The sequence below is a fragment of the Ctenopharyngodon idella genome, chromosome 4, assembly GCF_019924925.1.
Source record: "Ctenopharyngodon idella isolate HZGC_01 chromosome 4, HZGC01, whole genome shotgun sequence".
Lineage (NCBI taxonomy): Eukaryota > Metazoa > Chordata > Actinopteri > Cypriniformes > Xenocyprididae > Ctenopharyngodon > Ctenopharyngodon idella.
In genome coordinates, this window is record NC_067223.1 from 23,083,062 (window position 1) to 23,108,397 (window position 25,336).

A 25,336-nucleotide genomic window follows, 5' to 3' on the forward strand; every position below is an offset into this window, starting at 1 on the left:
AAGGGACATGAGAGGCTGTTACCATTACAGAGCAGAAAGAAAACATCAGAGCTTTAGAGACGGAACTGAGGGATGAGATGAACAAGAAAAATGATGGTACTTCACCAAAACATTCACTCTTTTATCAATGATCCTCAAAGTAAAACACCAATGTAATACATTGTATAGTGTAAATGTTAGTGTAAAGTTGAGTGTATACTGTGTAAATTGTGTTATCTATTACAATAATCAGTGTAAATGTCATTTAACAGAATCTTTATTCCTTCACAGAAATTTCAAATCTTACTCTGAGTCAAGTGGAGTTGAGAAAGGAAAATAGAGGTGAAAGTGTGCTTGAATGATGTTAAATTCAGTGTATACATTCTCAGTGTAATACAGTAATATATCACAATATTGCTTATGTTTTTCAATAACAGACAGAGAAATAGCTGGACTGATGCAATCTGGCAGTGGATATATTGGTCCTTTTACCACTGAAATCACACTAACCTACAGGAACGTCTTCACAAACATAGGGAACGCCTACAACCCAATTACAGGTAATTATCAATGAAATGGAGTCATAAAACTCAGTTTATAGTAATGAAAACCCTTCTGCTCCATTCAGACCTCTCTGCAGTTGTATAATTTGTGTAAAACTTTGTAAGTGTTTTGGTTGTTCATTCACACAACAACAGCATTTTGGGGGCCTAAAAATGTAAACTTTTGAAAACGGACTTAAAAGTACAAGTTTTTGGAAACAATACTGTTATTGTGTTTGTGTAAACTACAAAAATGTGAATTTGTGAAAACTGTGATGTCATGCGTATCAATTACGTGTTCAGTCTCCAGGCGTGTAGTGTTTATTTATAAAGTGACATCACCAACTACTGGCCTGGGAGCAGAATACAGTGTTTTAAGTTGTGTCCACATATCTGTGTGAATAAGGGTCGTTTCGAAAATGTTGTTGTTGGTACGTGGAAAGCGCAAAGAAAAAATGTGACTGTTTTTAGGACACGTAGCCTGAAATGATCTGCCATCTTTCAAAACTATTACACAGTGTGCTTCGTAATTAAGCAATAATACAGGAAACAGCTGATTCTTTTCTGTATCTTTTGTTATTTGATTTAGGTATTTTCACAGCCCCACTGAAAGGAGCGTACATGTTCAGATTCTCTATATTTGGTCATGGCGGAACTACAGCAGGTGCATCTGTTGTTAAGAATGGACAGCGTGTGGTTATGGCAAATAATAATCAGGCTCAGAGAGAGTTAAACGCCTCAAATAGAGTTGTGTTGATCCTGGAGGTTGGAGATGTTGTCTATGTGAGACTTTGGCCTGGCAGGAGGATATTTGATAACGAGAATAACCACAACACTTTCAGTGGTTATCTACTGTTTCCCTTAAGATAACAGGAGCTTTAAAGAATGTGATTCCAGTAATTCTGAACCTTCAGCGTATGATTTAAGATGAAAATCATGAAGAATCATTAACAACCTGTATTATTGAGGACTAATGTGTGTTTGAAATTTGCAATAGATTACTGTAAAGTCAGTATAATACACTTTACTTATAAGTTCTGATCTGTCTACACATGTAACTTTGTATAAAGAGTTTCAGCACTGATCCAGACAGGACCCAATTTCTGAGTCTTTCTGAGTACTTTTGAGTCACATATGACTGAAAAGTAGGGCTGTCACAATTCCTTGATTAAAATTAAGTACTCTATTTTAAGAAAATCCTCGATTACAATTTACCCGTGTTGAATAACCAGCAAAATACCAGAAGTGCCATTGTGAATTCACAAAGGCTGCAATTCAATTAATTAAATATACAGGTTTAATATATTTGCGCTTTAATTATTTACATGCGTGGAGCGTCTCAAGCTCCATCTCTGAAAGTTTGGGTTGCTTATAACATTCATCTGGGAATGCAATGTGCGCCATTTTATAAACATGGGAGAATACATTAATGTGTTTCTAAATATGCAAACCGTTCATTGTGATTTCAAAACAAAATTTTAAACCCTCACTCTGTGTTTGCATGTTTTGATGTCCACATATTCTTGCAAGAAATGACAGTGGCTGTTGCATTTCTATTGTAAAGAAGCAGCAAAATATTAAAAATTAAGTGAACATTTTCATTAAATGTCATTTGGCCAGTATTAAACAAGGATCGATCTGCTGTAAAGTGGGACAACAACAACACCAGGCATTTGTTTTGATACATAATGTACGTAAGTTGATTGTCTATATTATGTGTATTATATTATGTATTTTAACAATGTTGTTCTAGAAAACCATATGATTACTGTCACGATCACTGTCTGTTCCTGTCAGTTCCTGGACTCCACTTCCCAGAATCCTCCCTTCCAATCACATGCACCAATTGCCACACACACCTGCAGATCATTACCTGGACTATTTAAGACACACACACACCCTTTGCGAAGTCTTGATTCACCCTGTGTTCAATTCTGAGCGTTTTCCTGTGTTTATTGTCTGCCTGTTATCGATCCTGTCTGGTTACCTGTTTATGATTCCCTGCTGCCTGCCTTTGGACTATTTATTGTTATCTGGACTGTGAACGTTTTCTGCCTGCCCTGATCTACTGCCTGTATCCTGACCACGATTCTGCCTGTCCCTTGCTGTTCCTGTTTGCTCCTGTCTAACCCTGCCTGTACGACCACGCTCTTATTTAATAAAGCTTGCACATGGATCCTCATTCTGTCGACCCGTCATTACAATTACTTGCTTTTAATACCAAATATTTATTTGAACCAAAAATTATTGCCTCAATATTATTATATGTGTATTTTAAGTCTTTTTTAAGGCTATTGTTTGGTTAGGTCTGTTTTTATTACCACACACACACAAATCAGATTACTGGATTAATCGTCAGAATAATTGACTGATTACCCGATTACCAAAATAATAATTTGTGACAGCCTTATTCAAAAGGGTTTGTTAAAGCAGTAAAGCTAGAATGTTAAATAATACCTTTTTAAGTGTATCGTGTTACTGATCCTTGATCTGTATCTCTTCATCCTACATGAATAAAGAAGAGAAGAAAGAGACATTGTGGCATTTCCTTTTCCTCATTTTTTCATGAATATTTCCCCAACAATGCTTGATTTGAAGCACTCGTGATTTATTTATCAGTCCCACCTGGATTCCGCAAATTTTTTGCAATCACACACAAAATTTGGACAAACATTTTTCTTGTAGGAATATCATATAATGTTACCATAATATTCTCTATAAAGGGTTACAGGAATACCACAGAAATACAAAAATATAACACAGTTAAGCACTAGCCCCTCACTGCAGAACATGAGATCCAGGGGGCGAGGTTAGATCCAGATCCAACTCCTCCCACTTTACATATCCCTAAACCTACCCATCTCCACCCCCTGGATCTGGATCCTGGTCCAGATGTTCTGCAGTGAGGGGCTAGTGCTTAATTGTGTTATATTTTTGCAGTATTGTGTGGTATTCCTGTAACCCTTTATTTCTAGAATATTATGGTAACATTATATGATATTCCTGCAAGAAAAGTGTTGTTTGTCCATGATAAACCTGCGATATTACTTACATACTAGTCATAATCTGAAAACATATGTAGTGCACATGCAAGACAAGGCTTTAGTGATCACAAGTTCATATTCAAGGTAAACTGCTACGGGAGGTCATCATGTTAGAATGTGACAGACCATATACACTTGTGTTATTACATTTTAACATTTATTCACAACACATGGTAGGGTGATTGGGACACTTTTTGCCATTGAGATGACTTTTTGAACACCCTGTGTTCACACACATCTTTATTCCCTACAAACTAGGGTAAAAGCACAATGACTCAAAGAATGAAAATGGAACTATATATTGAGACAATACTTACATGCTACGATCACTAATCTTTCGCTCATTTGAGAGTTTGTTGCGAGCTGCTTCTTTTAAGCATCTTGAGTCCTCATCAGGGAAATCACATCTCATCTTTCCTGCGAGGGAAAATAGGACAGCTTAGCTGAATGCCACTGCATAGTTTAACAGAGGAATAAGTGGTAATGGGTCATTGAATTACTGAAAAACTCATTTTCAATAATTGTATTCCAATAATACTACAGCTACCATGTCTCAAGACATTTTTAGGTTTATGTCAAAACTTTTTTTTTCTCTAGGTTTTTGTCCCTAAAATTATTTTCCAATACAGCACAATACAGGTTCATGACAATTCCTACCCCTCACTGATATACAATTAGTTAAAACAATTAGCTTATTTCTAGTGCTGTCAATAGATGAAAAAAAAAAAAACTAGATTAATCACACATTTTTTCTGATTTATTGCAATTAAAAACACAATTTTATATTTTATAATGTAATAATTTCACAGTTATTCTCCAAGTTAATGTAGAAACAACATAAAGACAGTATATTTTAAATACTTGTTTATTGGCATCTTTTTATGAATGAAGGCCAATATCACTGATACTAATACAGCGACTGATGTCTTGATTAAATAGATTTTTTCCTCCAATTTTAAACATGAATTATTGCCATTCAACATTACAGTGTAACTGAAAGCTATAATTTTTTAAACATTAGGCTTTATACAGAAATTGAATAAAGTTGTCAGTCTGCACTGCATAATTTATAGCCTAAATTAAATATAGATTAATCCTTATTAAAGGATTGTTCAGTGGCGCCGCGCGTGTCCGGTGTAGACAACTCTTCCGCTTCCATAATGCCGTGCATTTGCATGAATAACAGTTTGATTGTATAATGTAACACTAGCCAACGGATGACATTAAACTAGCAAAAGTGGATTCGGACACGCCGTAAGTGCACTTGCGCTGTGCGCTTATATCGTTAAAATAGGGCCTATAATGCACTGAGTAACGTCATATTCACCCCCATGTCCGATATTAAAATCAGAGTAACACCCTGCAAACAGTCTCTGCCTGTGGCCTACAGCGAGTTAAAACTATTCCAAATCACAATGAAACTACCTATCACAACAGCTTCCAACGACCACTTTTTAAGTAAAAACGTATATGAGGACAACAATGTGTAATGAGAGACCTAATGCTTATGTCTTTGGAGAAGAAATTTTTTGGTGAAAGGTTTTGATTTGGATGAATTTAATCACCGACTTCGCACTGCCCAGACCTCGCCGCTACCCACTCATGCAATAAAAACTGCACTGCGACAAAAGGTAAGGCATGTGTTTTCATATATAATGCTGTTCAGTCAGTTTTAATCATTAGTGTAATAAAGTTACACTATTAATTTTCAAGCATTGTGTTTAGGTATAATGTGGGTTTATCTTTCGGGAATGTCATTGTATGTATATAGCCAGAGGGGATTATGCCATACCCTAGGTTTTTGCGAAACGGCGCCACTGTTTGTGATGTGTCTAAAGCCCTGAACACACCAAGCCGAAGCCGACGAACTAGTGGCGACGAAAGCAGGGGGTTGGCTCATGTCGGCAGCGTCTGGGTCCAAAGTTGCCCTGACACGCCAAACCGATGCTCGACACCCGACGGCCAATAGCACATCCGTTCTGCGCCTGCGTAAGAAGAAATGCCTTTCCGTACCAGCAGGTGGCAGTAGCTGAACAGCCAATCAGAAAGATCAGATGGCCTGACTGATCGACAAGCTCCGACGCCGATTCGACATGTCGAATCAGCCGAACAAAAGCAGACGAGGACCAACTTCAGCCGACGGAGCAGAACACACTGAGAAAAACAAAAACTGCCCGACGGCCGTCCGTCGGCTTGGTGTATCACTGACCTCTGATACTATGTATATTGTTCTCTTTTATTTGATTTATTTTCTATGTATTCTTTTCTGTGCATTTCTGCCTTACATTTGTTATCAGTTATCTTCAGACTAAAATGATCAGTGAAAGTATATTACTGTCAATACTGGTAACTCCCTTCGTAAGAAAAGTACAATAAAATATTAGTTAAAAAAACCTGTAAACAACTCAGTGATTTTGCTCCATAAGACTAGAATCTAAATTCACAGCAATGGCAAAACAAAGGGTAAAATGAGAACAAACAGTAGTATTACATACAGTGTACTTTTAGACAGACTACTCTGCATAAGAACCAAAACAGAGAACTTTTACAAAAGCGCTCTAAAAAAAAAAAAACCCAAATATTTCCAATCTTTATCAAGATAAATGCTTACCATAAGCCATAATAATTTCTTAAATATCTTAAGGATTTTCCTTGGCACTTTTTCCTTTGGCTGCTTGTGATTTATAAGAATATTTTCTTTTCTTAATATTTTCTTCTCTGTGTTCTGTACAGCTGTACAACAATGTGCATTGAAAAAGGCGATGTACAAATAAATTAAAATTGAATTGTAATATAAATTATTTTGGATTAAATCACCTGCCAAATGTGAAATTTGTTGCACTCTCTGACAGAACCTATGAGTAAGTAATTATTAACAAATGTAAAAACACAGTTCATATTATGGTACTGTAAAACAAATCAATGTCAACGTTATCATAAGTGCATGAGTCCACTTTCCCATAATCTAGGGCATTCTTGCTTGTGAAAGTTGTAAATCAGGTTAATAATTACATTTAATATTTTATACATGTCATTAAATTTAAGCTTGTGCATTTATTCAGTATCTGTTGATACAGGATGTTGTTGCATGTCGGGAGAAAATAACATTTAAAGGAATTTTGTTGATTCAGCACAAGTTAAACTCCATCAGCATCAGCTCTTTCCAGCAGCCATATCACCCTGTAGCCCAAGACCGGTGGCCCACTGAAGCTAAGCAGGGTTGAGCCTGGTCAGTACCTGGATGAGAGATCTCCTGGGAAAACTAGGGCCTGGTTTCACAGACAGGGCTTAGATTAAGCCAGGATTAGGCCTTAGTTCAATTAGGACATGTAAGTAGCATCTATAAACTTGCTAAAAAAACATTACTGGTGTGCATCTTGAGACAAAACAATGGCACTGGCATAGTTTAAGGTATGTCATGGCAAGTTGCTTTCAGTTAAAAAAGCTCAAACATGAATTTTAATCTGGGACTTGGGGAATTTGAATCTTAAGCCTTGTCTGTGAAACTGGGCCTAGGTTGCTTCTGGAAGAGGTGTAAGTGAGACAAGCAGGTGCTCACCCTGTGGTCTGTGTGGGTCATAATGCCCCAGTATAGTGATGGGGACACTATACTGTCAAAAATCCCCACCTTTCAGATGAGATGTTAAACCGAGGTCCTGACTCCAAATTTGCCCATTGGTTTGTCCATCATCATGGCCTACTAATCATCCCCATATACACCGATCAGGCATAACATTATGACCACCTTCCTAATATTGTGTTGGTCCACCTTTTGCTGCCAAAACAGCCCTGACCCGTCGAGGCATGGACTCCACTAGACCCCTGAAGGTGTGCTGTGGTATCTGACACCAAGATGTTAGCAGCAGATCCTTTAAGTCCTGTAAGTTGTGAGGTGGAGCCTCCATGGATTGGACTTGTTTGTTCAGCACATCCCACAGATGATCGATTGGGTTAAGATCTGGAAAATTTGGAGGCCAAGTCAACATGTGCCCACTTTCAGTGGTGGACAGGGGTCAGCATGGGCACCCTGACTGGTCTGCGGCTATGCAGCCCCATACGCAACAAACTGATACACTGTGAATTCTGACACCCAGGGTGCGATTTCTGTAAAAAAAGAGTGGGGATGTTTTGAATTTTTTTTTATTTTTGTCTTTTTTTTCCCCCCCTTGAAAATAAATCACAAACCACAGTGGAGCAGCTGCCTGTTACAGAAACATTTTTACAATAAATCATCTGATTTAACCTTGAGATTTGAAGCATTAGATTCAATATTTGTACCACTATTTACAATGACACTAATAATTCTTAATTTCTGATAGGAATGCAAAATCATGCAAAATCAATCGGTAGTTATTGATTTTTTTTAATAGAATAACAAGACACAAACCTCTAGATTCAATCGCGTTTGCTCTCCCTTTTTTTTTGATCACAGTGCATACACATACAAATTTTTAGTCCAAAAGTGCACGTTTACCTCATATTTCGTTAGATAGAATAGAAGCAGGGCCGTACGCAGAGTTTCATAATTACCGAGGTCACAAAGGACACTCTAGTGTCCTGCTCCCCCGAGAAAATGTAGATTTCCCTGGTGTACATATGTGCATTTTAAGAAGGCCATAAAATTTGGTTAACAATAAATTAAAAAACAATTAACAATTAACAATAAAAAAAAACCATGTCAACAAATACATACGTTTTACTTGGCGATGTTTTAAAAAAATATATATTTTTTTTTTTTTTGTATTTTATATGCTCTTTTGGTGGTTTGTGAAGTAGCAACCCACCGGGGCAATTTTTTTTTTTTTTTCAATCCCCACCAGGGATAAAAATAATACAGCAGAGGCAGGGATACACAGACCACAAGGGGGAAATGCCCCCCATCCCCCCCTACGAATTGCACCCTGCTGACACCTTTCTATCAGAACCAGCATTAACTTCTTGAGCAATTTGAGCTACAGTAGCTCGTCTGTTGGATCGGGCCACACGGGCCAGCCTTCGCTCCCCACGTGCATCAATGAGCCTTGGCCGCCCATGACCCTGTCGCCGGTTCACCACTGTTCCTTTCTTGGACCACTTTTTATAGATACTGACCACTGCAGACCGGGAACACCCCACAAGTGCTGCAGTTTTGGAGATGCTCTAATTCAGTCATCTAGCCATCACAATTTGGCCCTTGTTAAACTCACTCAAATCCTTATGCTTGCCCATTTTTCCTGCTTCTAACACATCAACTTTGAGGACAAAATGTTCACCTGATGCCTAATATATCCCACCCACTAACAGGTGCTGTGATGAAGAGATAATCAGTGTTATTCACTTCACCTGTCAGTGCTCATAATGCATGATTGGTTTCATCACTCTGTCTCCTCTCCAACAGTAAGTTGGTGTGTAGTGGGTGTAGTTCCAGTAATGTTTAACAACTAACTTGAACTACTTTTTTATCTGAAGCAATATAAATCAAATACAAAAGACAGTAAATCAGGACACTATAAAAGGAACATGAGAGGCTGTGGGGATGACAGAGCAAGAGCTGGAAACAAACATCAGTGAAGAATGAAGGCTTTAGTATGTATACTGCTGCTGTTGGAAACCTTTGTGTTTGTCGTCCAGCAGCAGGTAGATGGAGGACTCAATGAGAATGAGATCAGTCAACAGATCAGCTCTGAGGACGGAAGACAGAATCCACCTCAAACAGACACTTTGAGAGCTGAAGCTTCAACTGACAGCCAACAATACTGCAATCTGGGCATCCCTGACATCCATGCAGCACTGAGAGAACTGACCGCCACCGTTACAGAGCAGAAAGAAAGGAACAGAGAACTGACCACCACCGTTACAGAGCAGAAAGCAAACATCAGAGCTTTAGAGACGCAACAGACGTTTATCCTGGAAGAGCTGAACAAGAAAAATGAAGGTACTTCACCAAAACATTCACTCTTTTATCAATGATCCTCAAAATAAAACACCAATGTAATACATTGTATAGTGTAAGTGTTAGTGTAAAGTTGAGTGTATACTGTGTAAATTGTGTTATCTATTACAATAATCAGTGTAAATGTAATTTAACAGAATCTTTATTCCTTCACAGAAATTTCAAATCTTACTCTGAGTCAAGTGGAGTTGAGAAAGGAAAATAGAGGTGAAAGTGTGCTTGAATGATGTTAAATTCAGTGTATACATTCTCAGTGTAATACAGTAATATATCACAATATTGCTTATGTTTTTCAATAAGAGACAGAGAAATAGCTTTTTCAGCTGCACTGATGCAATCTGGCAGTGGATTTATTGGTCCTTTTACCACTGAAATCACACTAACCTACAGGAACGTCTTCACAAACATAGGGAACGCCTACAACCCAATTACAGGTAATTATCAATGAAATGGAGTCATAAAACTCAGTTTATAGTAATGAAAACCCTTCTGCTCCATTCAGACCTCTCTGCAGTTGTATAATTTGTGTAAAACTTTGTAAGTGTTTTGGTTGTTCATTCACACAACAACAGCATTTTGGGGGCCTAAAAATGTAAACTTTTGAAAACGGACTTAAAAGTACAAGTTTTTGGAAACAATACTGTTATTGTGTTTGTGTAAACTACAAAAATGTGAATTTGACCTCTCCGCAGTTGTGTAATGTGTCTAAGAGAATTAGGAGCCGTTTACACGACACCAGTTTCAACTAAAAGCGGTAAACTTTGTGTTTTGTGGCTGTTCATTCACAGGACAACAATGTTTTAGGGACCTGAAAACGCAAACTTATGAAAAAGTTATTTACAAACTCTTTCAATGTGCAAGTTTTGGAAACAATACTGTTATTGTCTCTGTGTAAACTACAGAAATGTGAATTTGAAAAAAACTGATGTCATGTGTATTACATGTTCAGTCTCCAGGCGTGTAGTGTTTCTTTATAAAGTGATATAAAGCCTGGCCTGGCAGCAGAATACAGTGTTTTTGAGTTGTTTCCACAGATCTGTGTGAACAGGGATCGCTTTGACAACGTTGTCATTACACGAAAAACTCAAAGAAAAAATGTGTCTTTTTAGGACATCGCTATCATATAAACATGAAATGATCTGATCTGAAATATTCTGCCATCTTTCAAAACTATTACAGTGTACAGTATTACAGTGTGTTTGGTAATTAAGCAATCATACAGGAAACAGCTGATTCTGTATCTCTTGTTATTTGATTTAGGTATTTTCACAGCCCCACTGAAAGGAGCGTACATGTTCAGAGTCAATGTACATGGTCTTGGCGGAACTGCAGCAACTGCCGAAATTTATAAGAATGGACAGCGTGTGGTTATGGCAAATGCTAATCTGCCTCAGAATGATTTAAACTCCTCAAATGCAGTTGTGTTGATCCTGGAGGTTGGAGATGTTGTTTATGTGAGACTTTGGTCTAACAGGAGGTTATTTGATAATGAAAGTAACCGCAACACTTTCATTGGTTTCCTACTGTTTCCATTAAGATAACAGGAGCTTTGAAGAATGTGATTCCAATAATTCTGAACCTTCAGCGTATGATTTAAGATGAAAATCTTTACGAATCATTAACATATGACCTGTATTAATGAGGACTAATGTGTGTTTGCAATAGATTACTGTATAAAAGTCTGAGCTGTCTATACATGTAAATTTGTATAAAGAGTTTCACCATAGACTGTAAAAAAATATGGACGTAGTGTCTGTGACGTCACCCGTAGATTTCTGAAGAGCATTTCTGAAGCGAAAATGAGGCCGCCGCCATCTTAGCATCGTGTCACTCCTGGATAACTGAAAATGGGCAAAGAGGCGGGACGTGGTTGGAACTGAGGTGACTGGTTGCTGAAACCACACCCGCCTAGCTCGATGTGATCATATAACTTGTTATCTTTATTAGTTAATAAAGAAAAGTTATATCATTAGAAATTTCTAAAGGTTTACTGTCAATCTACGGTGTCTTTTTTACGATATAGATGCACCAGCAGCACCAGTAATTGTAATTTGTGTCGGGTGTGCGAAAAACCAAATGGGACTTCATACCTTTACAATGAAATAGTGATCGCGAGATGAATCCAATCCTTGGCTCTGGGTAAATGATGATCATTATAGTAAATCTCACGAACAAAACTTTTAGCCAATGCCACAATCCAACGTGTGTTCTGTATATCTTCCGCATGCGAGCACATGCACACAGACGCACATCTGTCACGAGTCTCAATCATTAATGCACCAAGCCATATTATTTTTTTAATTGCATAAAATAATCCTGAAAAAAAGTACAAACACAGCAAAGATGCCAAATTCAGCGGCTGGAATTAGCTGAGGTAAGGTGACGGCTCACAGACAGCAGCGCAATCCACCTGTCACTCAAGTGAACACGCCCTTAATTATGCAGAACTTTATGGCTTAATATCATTTAAACAGATGAGTTATAAAAAAATTCACCCTGCTCAGAGCTGTCATGAAGGGCAAAATTAGTTGTATATACAAACCACAATTTGATCCAGGCTGTAAACGTGTTTTTTTCTGCTGTGAAGTTGGCCATTGTAACATGGGGGTTAATGAGATTCTGTTCTCTTTTGGAGCCTGTCCCTAGAGGCCCGTTGATGAATCGCAGTTTAAGTCACTTCTGTATTAGCTTCAAGAGAAATTGAGGGAGGTTGCCGCTTGGTCCTGACTGACTCCTGACACCAAAGAATGAGCTCTTGAAGCTCCGCCCTCTAAGGCCGAGCACAGCAGCTCATTTGCATTTAAAGGGCACACACTGAAACAGCACGTTTTTGCTCACCCCCCAAAAGTGGCAATTTTAACATGCTATAAAAAATTATCTGTGGGCTATTTTGAGCTGAAACTTCACATAGACACTCCGGGGACATCAGAGACTTATTTTACATCTTGTAAAAGGGGGCATAATAGGTCCCCTTTAAAAGAACCAAACAGTAAAGTGAACCAGAAAGGGAACTTAGCTGAAAGTGACCTCAGTCCTTTTGGTGTTTACAATCTAGAGGACTCAAAAGAGAACCCAGTTCTTTTTTTGGTCCTCTTCAGTGTTGAAGTGATCTGAGACACTTTCTTGTTCACAACACAACTTCATAAGAACTCAGACCCTGGCTTTCTGTGTTTTCAGTAACACTGCTGCATCTCTCCAATTGTGAAAAATACAGAAAAAAATAAGCGAATAACTGATGAGAAGTTTATCACATATCACACGATTGGCTCAACCTAATCAATCTCATTTGGTACTATAATCTTCATGTCTGTAACTCTTTTGTAGCTACAGAAAAAGAACAACAATAACACTTCACAATAAGGTTCTATTAATTACCTTTAGTAATTCTTTTAGGTATCATGAATTAACAGCATTTTTATTAGGGCTGGGAAGCGGAGCGTGTATCTGTATTAATCTCAAAATTATATGTATCTGTATTTGGATAAAACTGGAAGTGATAGTGTAATGGTTGAGAAAATGTCATTTATAAGTTGAACTGACTGTCGCTGTGAAAGGACGTAATTTCTGTCCTCTCGTGTTTTTAACTGTGTATTATTTGCTGCCGGCACAGATATCCCCTAGGTCTGAGGTAACAATAGCTTTAACCAGAAGTTTTTACAATTACTCGAAGACTGTCATGTCTATGGTTTTAAATGTATATCTATTTCCTTTGTAGTTCAAATGTGCCATATAGCTCACAATATAGCTTATATAATATATTATATACTGATTAGAGAACAAGTTATAAAATAATAGTGGCTGAATATTGCTTAAACAACTTTTTCTATGCATACAAAAAACCTATGGAACTTGTTATAAAAATATAAACATAATGGGTTAGAAAATGTAGACATTAACAAAGATTACATTCGTAGTTTATATTAAGTGTAGCAAATATATTAAGCATTCCCCCTGGAACGCGTTTGCGAATGGACCTTGTTTTCAGCAGTGACAGAAAAGACGGAACAGCGGATATGGCGAGCCTGAAGGTACAATTGTCGAAACGAAACAAAGCGCACTGGGACCTTGATGCTTTCACATGTCACAAAGAAAACTAACCACAAACGGACCCACAAATTAACCATACTCAGACCACCTCTGGAGGTTCGCTTTTCGGTCCTTTTAGGGGTGTCTAAGATCACTTGCTTTGTTCACATATACACGCTGAACCACTCCAAAAGAGCGTTTGAAAGGGTTAAATGAAGTAGGTATGAAAACACCCTAAGATATGTCAGTGCAAGTTGCTTTCAGTTAAAACATGCTCAAACATGCATTTTAATCTGGGACTAGGCTTAAGCCTTGTCTGTGAAACCGGGCGACAAGAAGGTGCTCACCCTGTGGTCTGTGTGGGTCCTAACGCCCCAGTATAGTGATGGGGACACTGTACTGTCAAAAAGCACCACTTTTCGAATGAGACATTAAAGCGAGGTTGTGACTCTCTGTGGTCATTAAAAATCCCATTGGTATCTCTGGGTCTGCCCGTATATGGCAGGACATACACGGCAGCAGATTAAGTTCTGGGCCCTGGAGCTCCCTTTATTAGGGAAGGTTATCGTGACACCCTTACTATATGCCTCCTCTCTTTTGAGAGTCGTTTTGTGAGGTCTTAATATAGTGGGTAGCATTAAGAATGAAATATCGCCTGTAGTGAATGGCATGGCCTCCTCTCGATTGGAGAGTTGGTTTTCTGAGGTTGCCGCTCATCTGAGCTCCAGATAGTTGATCTGTCAGGTGCTTGGCCCTCTGGGGTCTACCCTGATGATCCTTTTGGGTTGAGTGAGTTGGCTTCCTCTCGTTAAGAGAGTCGTTTTGTTGAAGCCATCGCTCTACTGAGCTCCAGGAAATATCACGATTTGAGGTGTATTGCCTTTGTTAGGCCCCCTTGATACCTTCCCTAGGTCAAGTGAAGTGGTGAGTGTGTTGGTTTCCTCTCACTTAGAGAGTCGTTATGCTGAAGCCATCGCTCCATTGAGCTCCAGGAAGGTCATGAGCGCGGGTGTGCCGGCCCTTCTTTTTGGGCCACCCCGATATCCAGCCTAGGCTAGTACTTCAGGAATACATCTTTTTAGACAGAGGCGGTTCTGCTGTAGCTTTTCCGCCTCCTAGCATGCATTAGCTCAGACTAGGCTACTCCTAGGAGAGCCTCTCCAGCTTAAGACTGGCAGCTAGTGATCCTAGTACGTCTCCTCAAACTGTGAAAGTCGTCCCGGCGGGGGTCCGGCCTTCTGCATTAGGCTAATAATACGAGTAGCAGGCCTTGCGGCCTCCTCAATCTGCTTAGGTTGAGTTGAGTATGCTGAGCTAGTTTCTTAGTGGTGTTGGGCACAGACAAATAGGCAGTTGTTGTAGGCTTTCGTAGAAAGCCTTCCCTGTGGTTGTCCTTGAGCGTTGTTAGACTTCCTCTCATTTAGAAAGTGGAAAGCACTATGCTTAAGTCTCTGTTCTCTAGAGCTTTGGTAGTAGCTTTTTCTAGTTCAAGCATAGAGCAATCTCTCCATCAAAGCTCCTTGATTATTATCAAGTCGCGGGTGTAGTGATTTTGGATTAACCTCATACAAGGGCACCACAAATGTAGTTATTTATGGTCTTAAATATTAATATCAATATTTTGTATTAATATTGAGTCAGATGATTCCTTCCAATATTTCGGGGCACCAGCCAAAGACTCTTACCTTGACGATAAAGATCATGGAAGATTGTTGACTGAATTAGAATTTTATAAATTGCCAGAAGTTTATCATCTGACCAATGTGAAGGATTTAGTGAGATTCGGGCGAGCTTGTAGAACCTTTGATTATCAACACAAGACACAGTTTGCAATAAAAATGAATTTATTAACAAAAAAAGAGTAAAATATCACACTCATTAAATACTATGAAGGAAAATGACTAAACTACTTCTAAGAAAATTGAATCAATAATTGAGCAGAAACTACAAACTACTACACAAATGGATGTTAACAAAATGAATGCCAAGTAGATGAGCAACAGATTGGATGAAGCAATGAATGGGTAATTAGCAGTTTATGGGGGAGTCAATTGTGGTCTTTCTGAATGCTGGTATGAACAAGTAAATAAGCATTTACTATGAATACAGATAACGTGTCTGATGTATCTATCTGTATATGCTGACCCTAGATAAGCAGTCTCTACACAAATAGCAATCTCGTATAGCAACAACCTAATACCAAGGCCTTTGGGAAAAGGTTTGGCTAGCTTATATGTACGTTTCACTTGGTTGGGTGATCAGTCCAGCAATGGGAAACGTCTTCCACTGGTATCCTTCCATTTGCAGTGGGAGAGACTGGATTGATTTCCAACAGTTGCAGAGCTGCACTGAGTGCTGGGGTCTTTGTGTAATCCAGAGAACTGTAGGTCAGATGGTGGTCGAGCCGCAGAATTTTCTGTAGGTTGGAGGTATTTGAGTTATGCAGGTCAGGAGCCAAAGTCTACTTGAAGTTCCGTGCGGTGAAAGGTTTACCTTGATGGTGCTGTTCTTCCCTTGTCAGGTTAGAAACTCAGAACAATGTTTTTTCACTTGGGAAAGCTTTTATTCCTTCCCGATGTGGTGATGTTATAAGGCTGGAAGCTTACGCTGCTATTTTGAACCAATAATCAGAAACAAAAAGCAGTTGAAAGATGACATGCATAATTCAGTTATTTATCTGACTCCAATATAATTAATCTGACTCCATTAAAGTTGTTGTTATTCTTTAACCTCTTATTCTTTAAAGGTAAATGTCTTTCTTAGAACTGATAGGAAAACGTAGGATTTAACCTGAACGTTTAGATAACGAAAGTTAGTCACTTTAGCTTTCAACATTATCAGTGATAAAAGGAAAGATTCTCAAAACCTTTAAAGCAGGCAAAGTTATTTATTAAGTTACATGTTTAAATATACAAACAGTAGAATGGAACAACATACGGTATAGAAAAACTTTGTTGTAACAAATAATGCACTGCTGTGCAGAAGAGGCCGTAAAAGCCTTTCTTGTAGTACGAGGTTACGCACTGGTGTACGGCAGTGGCAGAGTTAAAGCCTTTCTCCCAGATCAACAGTTACCTTTCCTTCTTATACCCTGAGCAAAGCATTGTTATACATGAGTGGAATACCAACACCAAAACCAACTGACAGGAAACCAAAATATATGGAAAATGGCTGGTGATCAAGAGGGGGAGAAGTACATTAACATATTCTCCTCAATGCATGTTTAAGCAATACCCAGATTGTACATTAGGATACTTTAATATCTCTATTAAGTACACTACCATTCAGTTCAGTTTATAAGCTGTCAGATGAGACCAAACATGACATAATTACATGTTAGAAAACACTAGTAGATTAAACAGTATGTAGTTGAAAGCATATATGTCATGTGAAGCAAATGGTACAGATGTGTCATTGAGCTGTAAATGACTCTGTTTCTCCAGACAGAACCATCCTGTGCCTGGAGTGTCCCAACAGTCCTCAATCAGCATATTGATGAATCCCTTGCACTAGATAGGCATTAGCATACTGTGATGATGAAGGCCACTGTTCCACGTTTAGTTCACATGTATACCTTTGAAGGGATTTCTGAAGTACTAGGGCAGTTCTACCCATACTCGCTCAGCCCTACAATGTGATTGAGTCGTAGCATTCCAGGTGTCTGCCTATCACGCCCACCTTTCATCCTGTGGAGCTTGTTGCATTGTCCCAAAAATACACAGTTAAATAAAACAATGTCTTTAAGACCTTGGAAATGCTTTATTTCTTTTTTAAACCTTTCTCAAAGTCCTTGTGGCAGTGTTCTGAATTAATAGAGTGCAAACTTGATGTGAATTGGTTGAGGTATCACAATTCTGTCTCAGTGGGTGCGATTGCATTAGCTTTTATTCCAGGTGCGGTTTCCACTGTGTGTGCAGAGTTTCCTGGATGAGTAAAAAGATGTATAGGAAATGTTCCTTACAGTATTCCCTTCTTTTTTTGGTGATTTCAAGCCAATGTTTTGAAATTGTCTTTCTCTTAAAGCCTTTCATTGTTCTTGCTGTGCTCTAGCCAGAACTAGTTTGGTGGCCCTGAGAGTCCATGATCGTTCACACATTGGTCTCAGGCATGGAGGGCTAAGGTGAACAAAGGCAACTCGTGATGAGATTAGCCTGTGTTCAATGGGCCATTGATGTCATCTTTCCTGCCCTCCACCTTTGGCAGTCCTGATTACAATAGTCATTTAATTGTCGTTGAGCGTCCTATCACACTCCTTTGTATTAATCAAAGTGGGACAAAAGGATTCTTGTTTTGACGTGTGAACTTCTGTTGTGAAGCTCTGGTGCCATCATGTCTGCTGTTCACTACATGGGTTCGAGTGTCGCAGGCACCTCCTGTAAAATTCCATTCCTCCAGAGCTGAGATCAGACGGTTATTCTCGGCTTGGAGCAGGAGTTTTTGCTCAGGCTTTTACCCTTGAGCCTTTCTCGGGTCTAGCTCACCTCGCTCCTAGAGCTCTGTGCCCATATGTGCCCAACACCAGTGATGCTCAGGTCGAACGTATCGAGTACTCCCTCCTTTCATGGTGGGTTAAGCATGCTCCCTTAGAGCTCAAGTATTAGCCCCGGGACTGTGGCTGTGTTTTGCTAGAGTAGTAGGCCCTAATTGAGGCCTCCTCAGTAGCCTGGTTACATATATTTGTACTCTCCTTGTTTTAAGGGTAGAAAGCGATATGCTGAGTACACTGCTCATGATGGCAATGCAAAACGAGTATTCCAAGCCTGCAATACCACTTGTGGCTGTCTCTGCTGGAGTTAGATTTGCTACCAAGTAGTTGGCCCTTCTTGAGTCTCCTTGAAAGCAATCCTCCAGGTTGAGCTGGGTTCCTGAGTGTCCCAGATCCCTAGAGTTGAGCAGACTGTTATCAGGTAGCTCAGGCTCCCTGATATCAGGCCTAGAGTTCTAAATCTGCTACCAAGTAGTTGGCACTCGAGCGGGCCACCTTGAAGGCAATCCTATGGGTCAAGTAGGCCCTTAGCACTTCCAGCTAAGAGAGTATCCTGACTCCCTAGAGTTATGTCAGGGTGTAGGCTCTAATGGAGCCTCCCTGGTACTTGTGTTGAGCTTGGTCAATACTCATCTCAGTTGAGTCTAGTTTGCATTGAAGGTTATTCTTTAGAGTACTGGGCTCCCGAGGTCTGGTTGGAAGATCGAAGGAGGAGTGGTTATGGCATTTCGTCACAGCCATTCTTTGTCATGCACTCCCCTCAGCATGGTCGCATGGGTATTTCGTTTCCCATAGTGCTAGACAAAATGCGAGTTCCCTTTCAAAGAGAAAGTCTCAGGTTACGCATGTAACCATGGTTCCCTGAGAACAGCCGCCTGCTGAACAGTCCCTTCAGACGATAAGCTAATTACTTGTTCTCTAGGTGCCCCTTTATGTGCGTTTGGGTCATACTAGTAGTGATGTCATAGGCTGTCGCCAGCCAATCGTGATTTGAATAGTTGTAATATGTATACTATAGCTATATAATAGCTATAAATGTAACACATTATTGTTATTATTTACTGTTTTTTTGTAACATGATGTTAATCACCACAGAAACAAATGTTAACTCATTCTTTAGTTAAAAAGTCAGGTGCTTACAATCGATGTAAATGGGCCAAACATTAAAATACACAATGTTTTAATAGTATAGCCACAGGAATTAAACATTATGTGTAAATGTCACTTTTTAATTTTGTCTGTGTAAATTTACATACAAAGTTTCCTCTTTTTTTTGTCATAACATAAAGCTGGATATGAAGATATTCACATGGATACCAGAGAGTGGAGTGACCATCTATATCAGAGGTCGGGATAATCACTGGCATGTAACAATAGCTAATGTATTTAATTTAAATAAAGTCACTCAAATTTGCATATGGGTGTACATTTCTGAGGTAATCATTCCCCATAGTCACACAGAATGTTTTATTAAGTTAGATGCTATTTAATACTATTAAAGTGAGATTTTAACCTGATCCGACAATCCATTCACGTGACTGCAGGTCTATCTGTGATTATCCCTGTTCGTCCAATAAGGATGCTGTGCACTGATCTGTAATAACAAAAAAAAAAAAAAAAAAAAATTGAGTCAAAGCTATTTTCTGTTGAGATCAACATAGTGCCTCAAATGTTGTGAATAGAGATAAACATCTACTGAGCCTGGAACATCCCAGTAATGATTAACAATTAACTTGAACTACTTATTTATCTGAAGCAATATAAATCACGTACAACAGACAGTAAATCAGGACACTATAAAAGGAACATGAGAAGCTGTGGGGATGACAGAGCAAGAGCTGGAAACAAACATCAGTGAAGAATGAAGGCTTTAGTATGTATACTGCTGCTGTTGGAAACCTTTGTGTTTGTCGTCCAGCAGCAGGTAGATGGAGGACTCAATGAGAATGAGATCAGTCAATAGATCAGCCCTGAGGACGGAAGACAGAATCCACCTCAAACAGACACTTTGAGAGCTGAAGCTTCAACTGACAGCCAACAATACTGCAATCTGGGCATCCCTGACATCCATGCAGCACTGAGAGAACTGACCGCCACCGTTACAGAGCAGAAAGAAAACATCAGAGCTTTAGAGACGCAACTGAGGGAACAACAGACGTTTATCCTGGAAGAGTTGAACAAGAAAACTAATGGTATCTCTCCAAAACAATTCACTCTTTTATCAATGATCCTCAAAGTAAAACACAAAAGCAAAACACTGTATAATGTAAATGTTAGTGTAAAGTTGAGTGTATACTGTGTAAATTGTGTTATCTATTACAATAATCAGTGTAAATATTATTTAACAGAATCTTTATTCCTTCACAGAAATTTCAAATCTTACTCTGAATCAAGTGGAGAAGTTGAGAAAGGAAAATAGAGGTGAAAGTGTGCTTGAATGATGTTAAATCCAATGTTAAATTCAGTGTATACATTCTCAGTGTAATACAGTAATATATCACAATATTGCTTATGTTTTTCAATAACAGACAGAGAAATAGCTTTTTCAGCTGCACTGACACAATCGAGCAGTGAATATATTGGTCCTTTTTCCACTGAAATCACACTAACCTACAGGAACGTCTTCACAAACATAGGGAACGCCTACAACCCAATTACAGGTAATTATCAATGAAATGGAGTCATAAAACTCAGTTTATAGTAATGAAAACCCTTCTGCTCCATTCAGACCTCTCTGCAGTTGTGAATACAAAAATTAGGAGTCATTTACACGACACTAGTTTGAACTAAAAACGGTAAACTTTGAGTTTTGTGTTTCGGCCGTTCATTCACAGGACAATGGCGTTTTGGGGACCTGACAACGCAAGCTTTTGAAAGTAATTTACAAACACTCAAAGTGCAAGTTTTTGGTAACAATACTGTTATTGTCTCTGTGTAAACTACAAAAATGTGAATTTGTGAAAACTGTGATGTCATGCGTATTACTTGTTCAGTCTATAGGTGTGTGGTGTTTCTTTATAAAGTGACATCACCAACTACTGGCCTGACAGCAGAATAGTGTTTTAAAGTCATTTCCATGGATCTGTGGGAACGAGGATCGTTGTGACAATGTTGTTGTCAGTACACAAAAAACACAAAGAAAAAATGTGTCTGTTTTTATTTACAGTGTCATTGTTACATGTGTTACATGTAGTTACTATAGTAATAACTGTAAAATATGTATAATTACATGCAACTAAACCTAAACCAAACCAAAACCCTAATCCTAACCCTATAGTAAGTACATGAAGTTACTTAATATTACTCAGTACTTAAATGTATAGTTTCAGTGTAACAAAGACACCTTAAAATAAAGTGTAACCCATTGTTGTCGTGTAAACGTAGCCTGAAATGATTTACCATCTTTCAAAACTATTACACAGTGTGTTTGGTAATTAAGCAATCATACAGGAAACAGCTGATTCTGTATCTCTTGTTATTTGATTTAGGTATTTTCACAGCCCCACTGAAAGGAGCGTACATGTTCAGAATCTCTGTATATGGTCGTGGCGGAACTCCATCAACTGCCTCCATTTTTAAGAATGGAGAGCGTGTGGTTATGGCACATGATAATCACCATCAGTATGAGTTAAACTCCTCAAATGGAGTTGTGTTGATCCTGGAGATTGGAGATGTTGTCTATGTTAAGCTTTGGCCTAACACAAGGATATTTGATAGCGTGTATAACCACAGCACTTTCAGTGGTTATCTACTGTTTCCCTTAAGAGAAGAGGAGCTTTGTAGAATGTGATTCCAATAATTCTGAACCTTCAGCGTATGATTTAAGATGAAAGTCATAAAGAATCATTAAAATATAAATCTGTATTAATTAGGACTAATGTGTTTGAAATGGATTACTGTATAAAAGTCTGAGCTGTCTATACATGTAACATTGTATAAACAGCTTCTGCACTGAGACAGACAGGACATGAATATCACATGACTCAAAAGTAGGGGTCACAATTCATCAATTAAATTCTAGTACTCTATTTAAAAAAATAAAAAAAAATCCTCGATTGCAATTTACCTGTGTCAAGTAATGTCGAGTTCACACTGCATGATTTTCAAACTCATCAGATCACTGTTCTTTTCACACTGCACCACTATCTGCGACAGCATTCAGTCACTGCTGTGAGCACATTGCTCGATGGATCTGCGACAGGGGGTTACATATTGCATGACTTCACAATAAGAAGAATTGCTGACAACTCTGACTGGTCCTCAAACTACACTTCGCAACCAAACACATGCGAGGAGTGATAAGGAAATAACACAAGGACACGTGTGAGACCAGAATTGTTATTAAAAATGTTAGCCCGCAAGAAGCTTGTGATCCAAATTGTCTGTATGCTTACTTGCAGGGTCTATAACTCCTCCCTGAACTTCCCGTTGCCCTGTGTCTTGCTCTCTCATTGGCTGTTGGTCATCGCTGATGTCATTTTCAGACAGAACTTATTTCAAACAGCAGGATTTTGAACCACAGACAGATCCAGATATTTAACATGCCAAATATCTCACTGGCGTCGACAATGCATCGTCAGTTCTCTCAAATCGCATCTCAGATCAACAATTTGCATCCGATTTCAGGCATTCATCCGCAATTTTGCTAAATCTGTCAATGATTTGTCTGTTGAGTGAAAATGGGGCCTAAAATCGTGCAGTGTGAACTCAGCATAACTGGCAAAATATTGCTGTAATGTGTAATAATCACCAGGCCATTTGTTGTATAGTATGTAATTCCTGTAATATTCTTGCAGCACTGTGTGGTATTACGGTCATATTTCTGCAGTATTTACCACAGGATTTTGTGCTGTACACTATGTAATATTGCTGTGATATTATTGTTTTACTACTGTCATATTTCTGCAGTAATACTTGGAATTTCCTGTAATAAACCTGTGGTCCTTAATTGTGTTATATTTTTGCAGTATTGTGTGGTATTCCTGTAACCCTTTATTTCTAGAATATTATGGTAACATTATATGATATTCCTGCAAGAAAAGTGTTGTTTGTCCATGATAAACCTGTGATATTACTTACATACTAGTCATAATCTGAAAACATATGTAGTGCACATGCAAGACAAGGCTTTAGTGATCACAAGTTAATATTCAAGGTAAATTACTACGGGAGGTCATCATGTTAGAATGTGACAGACCATATACACTTGTGTTATTATATTTTATTATTTATTCACAACACATGGTATGTTCGCAAACATCTTTATTCTCTACAAACTAGGGTAAAAGCACAATGACTCAAAGAATGAAAATGCAACTATATATATGAGACAAGACTTAAATAAAATGAATACATACTACGATCACTAATCTTTCGATCATTTGAGAGTTTGTTGTGAGCTGCTTCTTTTAAGCATCTTGAGTCCTCATCAGGGAAATCACATCTCATCTTTCCTGCGAGGGAAAATAGGACAGCTTAGCTGAATGCCACTGCATAGTTTAACAGAGGAATAAATGGTAATGGGTCATTGAATTACTGAAAAACTCATTTTCAATAATTATACAGTCTGAAGTAATTTATTCCAATAATACCACACCTACATGCCTCAAGATATAAATCTAGGTTTTTGTCCCTAAAATGTTTTTCTGATATAGTACAATACAGGTTCTTGACAATTCCTGCCCCTCACTGATAAACAATTAGTTAAAACAATTAGCTTATTTCTTGTGTAGTTGTTACATCTGTCAGCTGTGGATGCAATTTTTTAACAGCAAATGGCAGCCTAGTTTATAGTTTTTATGCTTTCAGGGGTTAAACACTTTAGAAGATTTTCTGTTTCTCATCAAGTTCATCATTGAGTCTTTTGATTTCTTCACATTTAGTTTTTGCAGACCATCTTAGACTGTTTGACACTAGGCTATTCCTGTAAATGGTTATGATTATTTAAGTCTGAAATAAAAAATAATTAATAATTATTAAATAACTAAGTCCCATAATATTTTTCCTTCAGAAGTAATCTTGGTAGTTTATCAAATGTGCATTTATTAATTTATTCATATTTATTCATTCTACCATGGTGAATAAACGAAGGTAGCGGCTATGCACGACCAATTTGAAAATTCTGTGCGACTGCCACTAGGGGGCGAAATGCGACAATCGTGCAGTGAAAAGGTGGCTTACCCTTTTACAGTCTATGGGCTTACCGTGTCCTTTTTTTAATTTTTTTTTATTAAGCTTACCGTATCCTAACCAGACGTGACAAAGCTACAAGGCGACAAAATCAAACATAAATCACAGCCAATCATAACAGCTTGTGGGCGGGCTCTGTTTGCAGCTAAACACAAAAACCAAACGAAATTAAACTAAACAAAATTAAACCATATAACATTATTCAAAATACATACTCAGTGACTGATACTGTCACGAATACGGTTCCCGCGGCTCTTCCTCCCGGCCGCCGGAGGGAGCCGTCACCGGAGTTCTGATCATTTCCCATTCGGACTACATTACCCATGGGCCCTCATTCCTGAGACTGATTGCTCACGCACCTGCGCTGCATTACACTCGCCCACTATTTAAGACACACACACACACTCACACCGCGAAGTCTTGATTTGCCCCGGTGATCACTACTGAGCGTTTTCTTGTGGATTGTATTTCTGTCGCCGTTGGACTGTTTATTGGACCTGTGTTTGTTTGCCGCCTGCCCTGATCCTTGCCTGTTATTTGGACTGTGTTTGTTTGCCGCCTGCCCTGACCATTGCCTGTGACTTTACTCTGCTTGTCTGCCGCCTGCCTCGACCATTGCCTGTCCCTGTTTGTGTCTCTGCCTTTGCCCCTGTCTGCTCTGGTGTTTATCGTAATAAAGCTGCAAATGGATCCTCACGCTGTCGACCCATCATTACAGAAGACTTCGCCATCAAACGATCCAGCAGTTCTCTCACAGATTTCCACCGAGCTATCAGCACAGGCCAGCCAGCTCGCGGTACATCAGCATCAACTGACCCGCTTAACATCCCTCACTGAGGAGCTGGTGAAAACCCTGCAAAGCCTGCGGTTCAATCCTCTCGAGGCCGCCATGCCGCCGTCCGCTACACCTGCCAGCCACGCGGTTCCTGCTCCCCCTGCAGTGAACCCGCGCCTCGCTCTGACAGATAAATTCGACGGCAATCCAGCCAAATGTAAGGGCTTCCTTCTTCAATGCTCTCTGTTTGTGAACCAACAGCCCTCACTGTACCCTAACGAATCCAGTCGGATATCTTTCGTATGCTCTTTGCTTACCGGCAAAGCGTTGGACTGGGCTACGGCAGTATGGAGAGAGGATGGC

The 25,336-nt window shown here is 38.9% G+C and overlaps 1 protein-coding gene and 1 long non-coding RNA gene across 5 annotated transcripts in view; both read right to left on the minus strand.

The window, feature by feature from the left end:
* The window catches only part of LOC127511276 (uncharacterized), a 249,197-nt gene that overhangs the window by 32,801 nt on the left and 191,060 nt on the right, over window positions 1-25,336 (minus strand). The gene's annotated exons all lie outside the window — the stretch shown is intronic.
* Window positions 1-25,336, minus strand: part of LOC127511160 (uncharacterized) — an 86,475-nt gene that overhangs the window by 12,213 nt on the left and 48,926 nt on the right. The window lies entirely within an intron of this gene.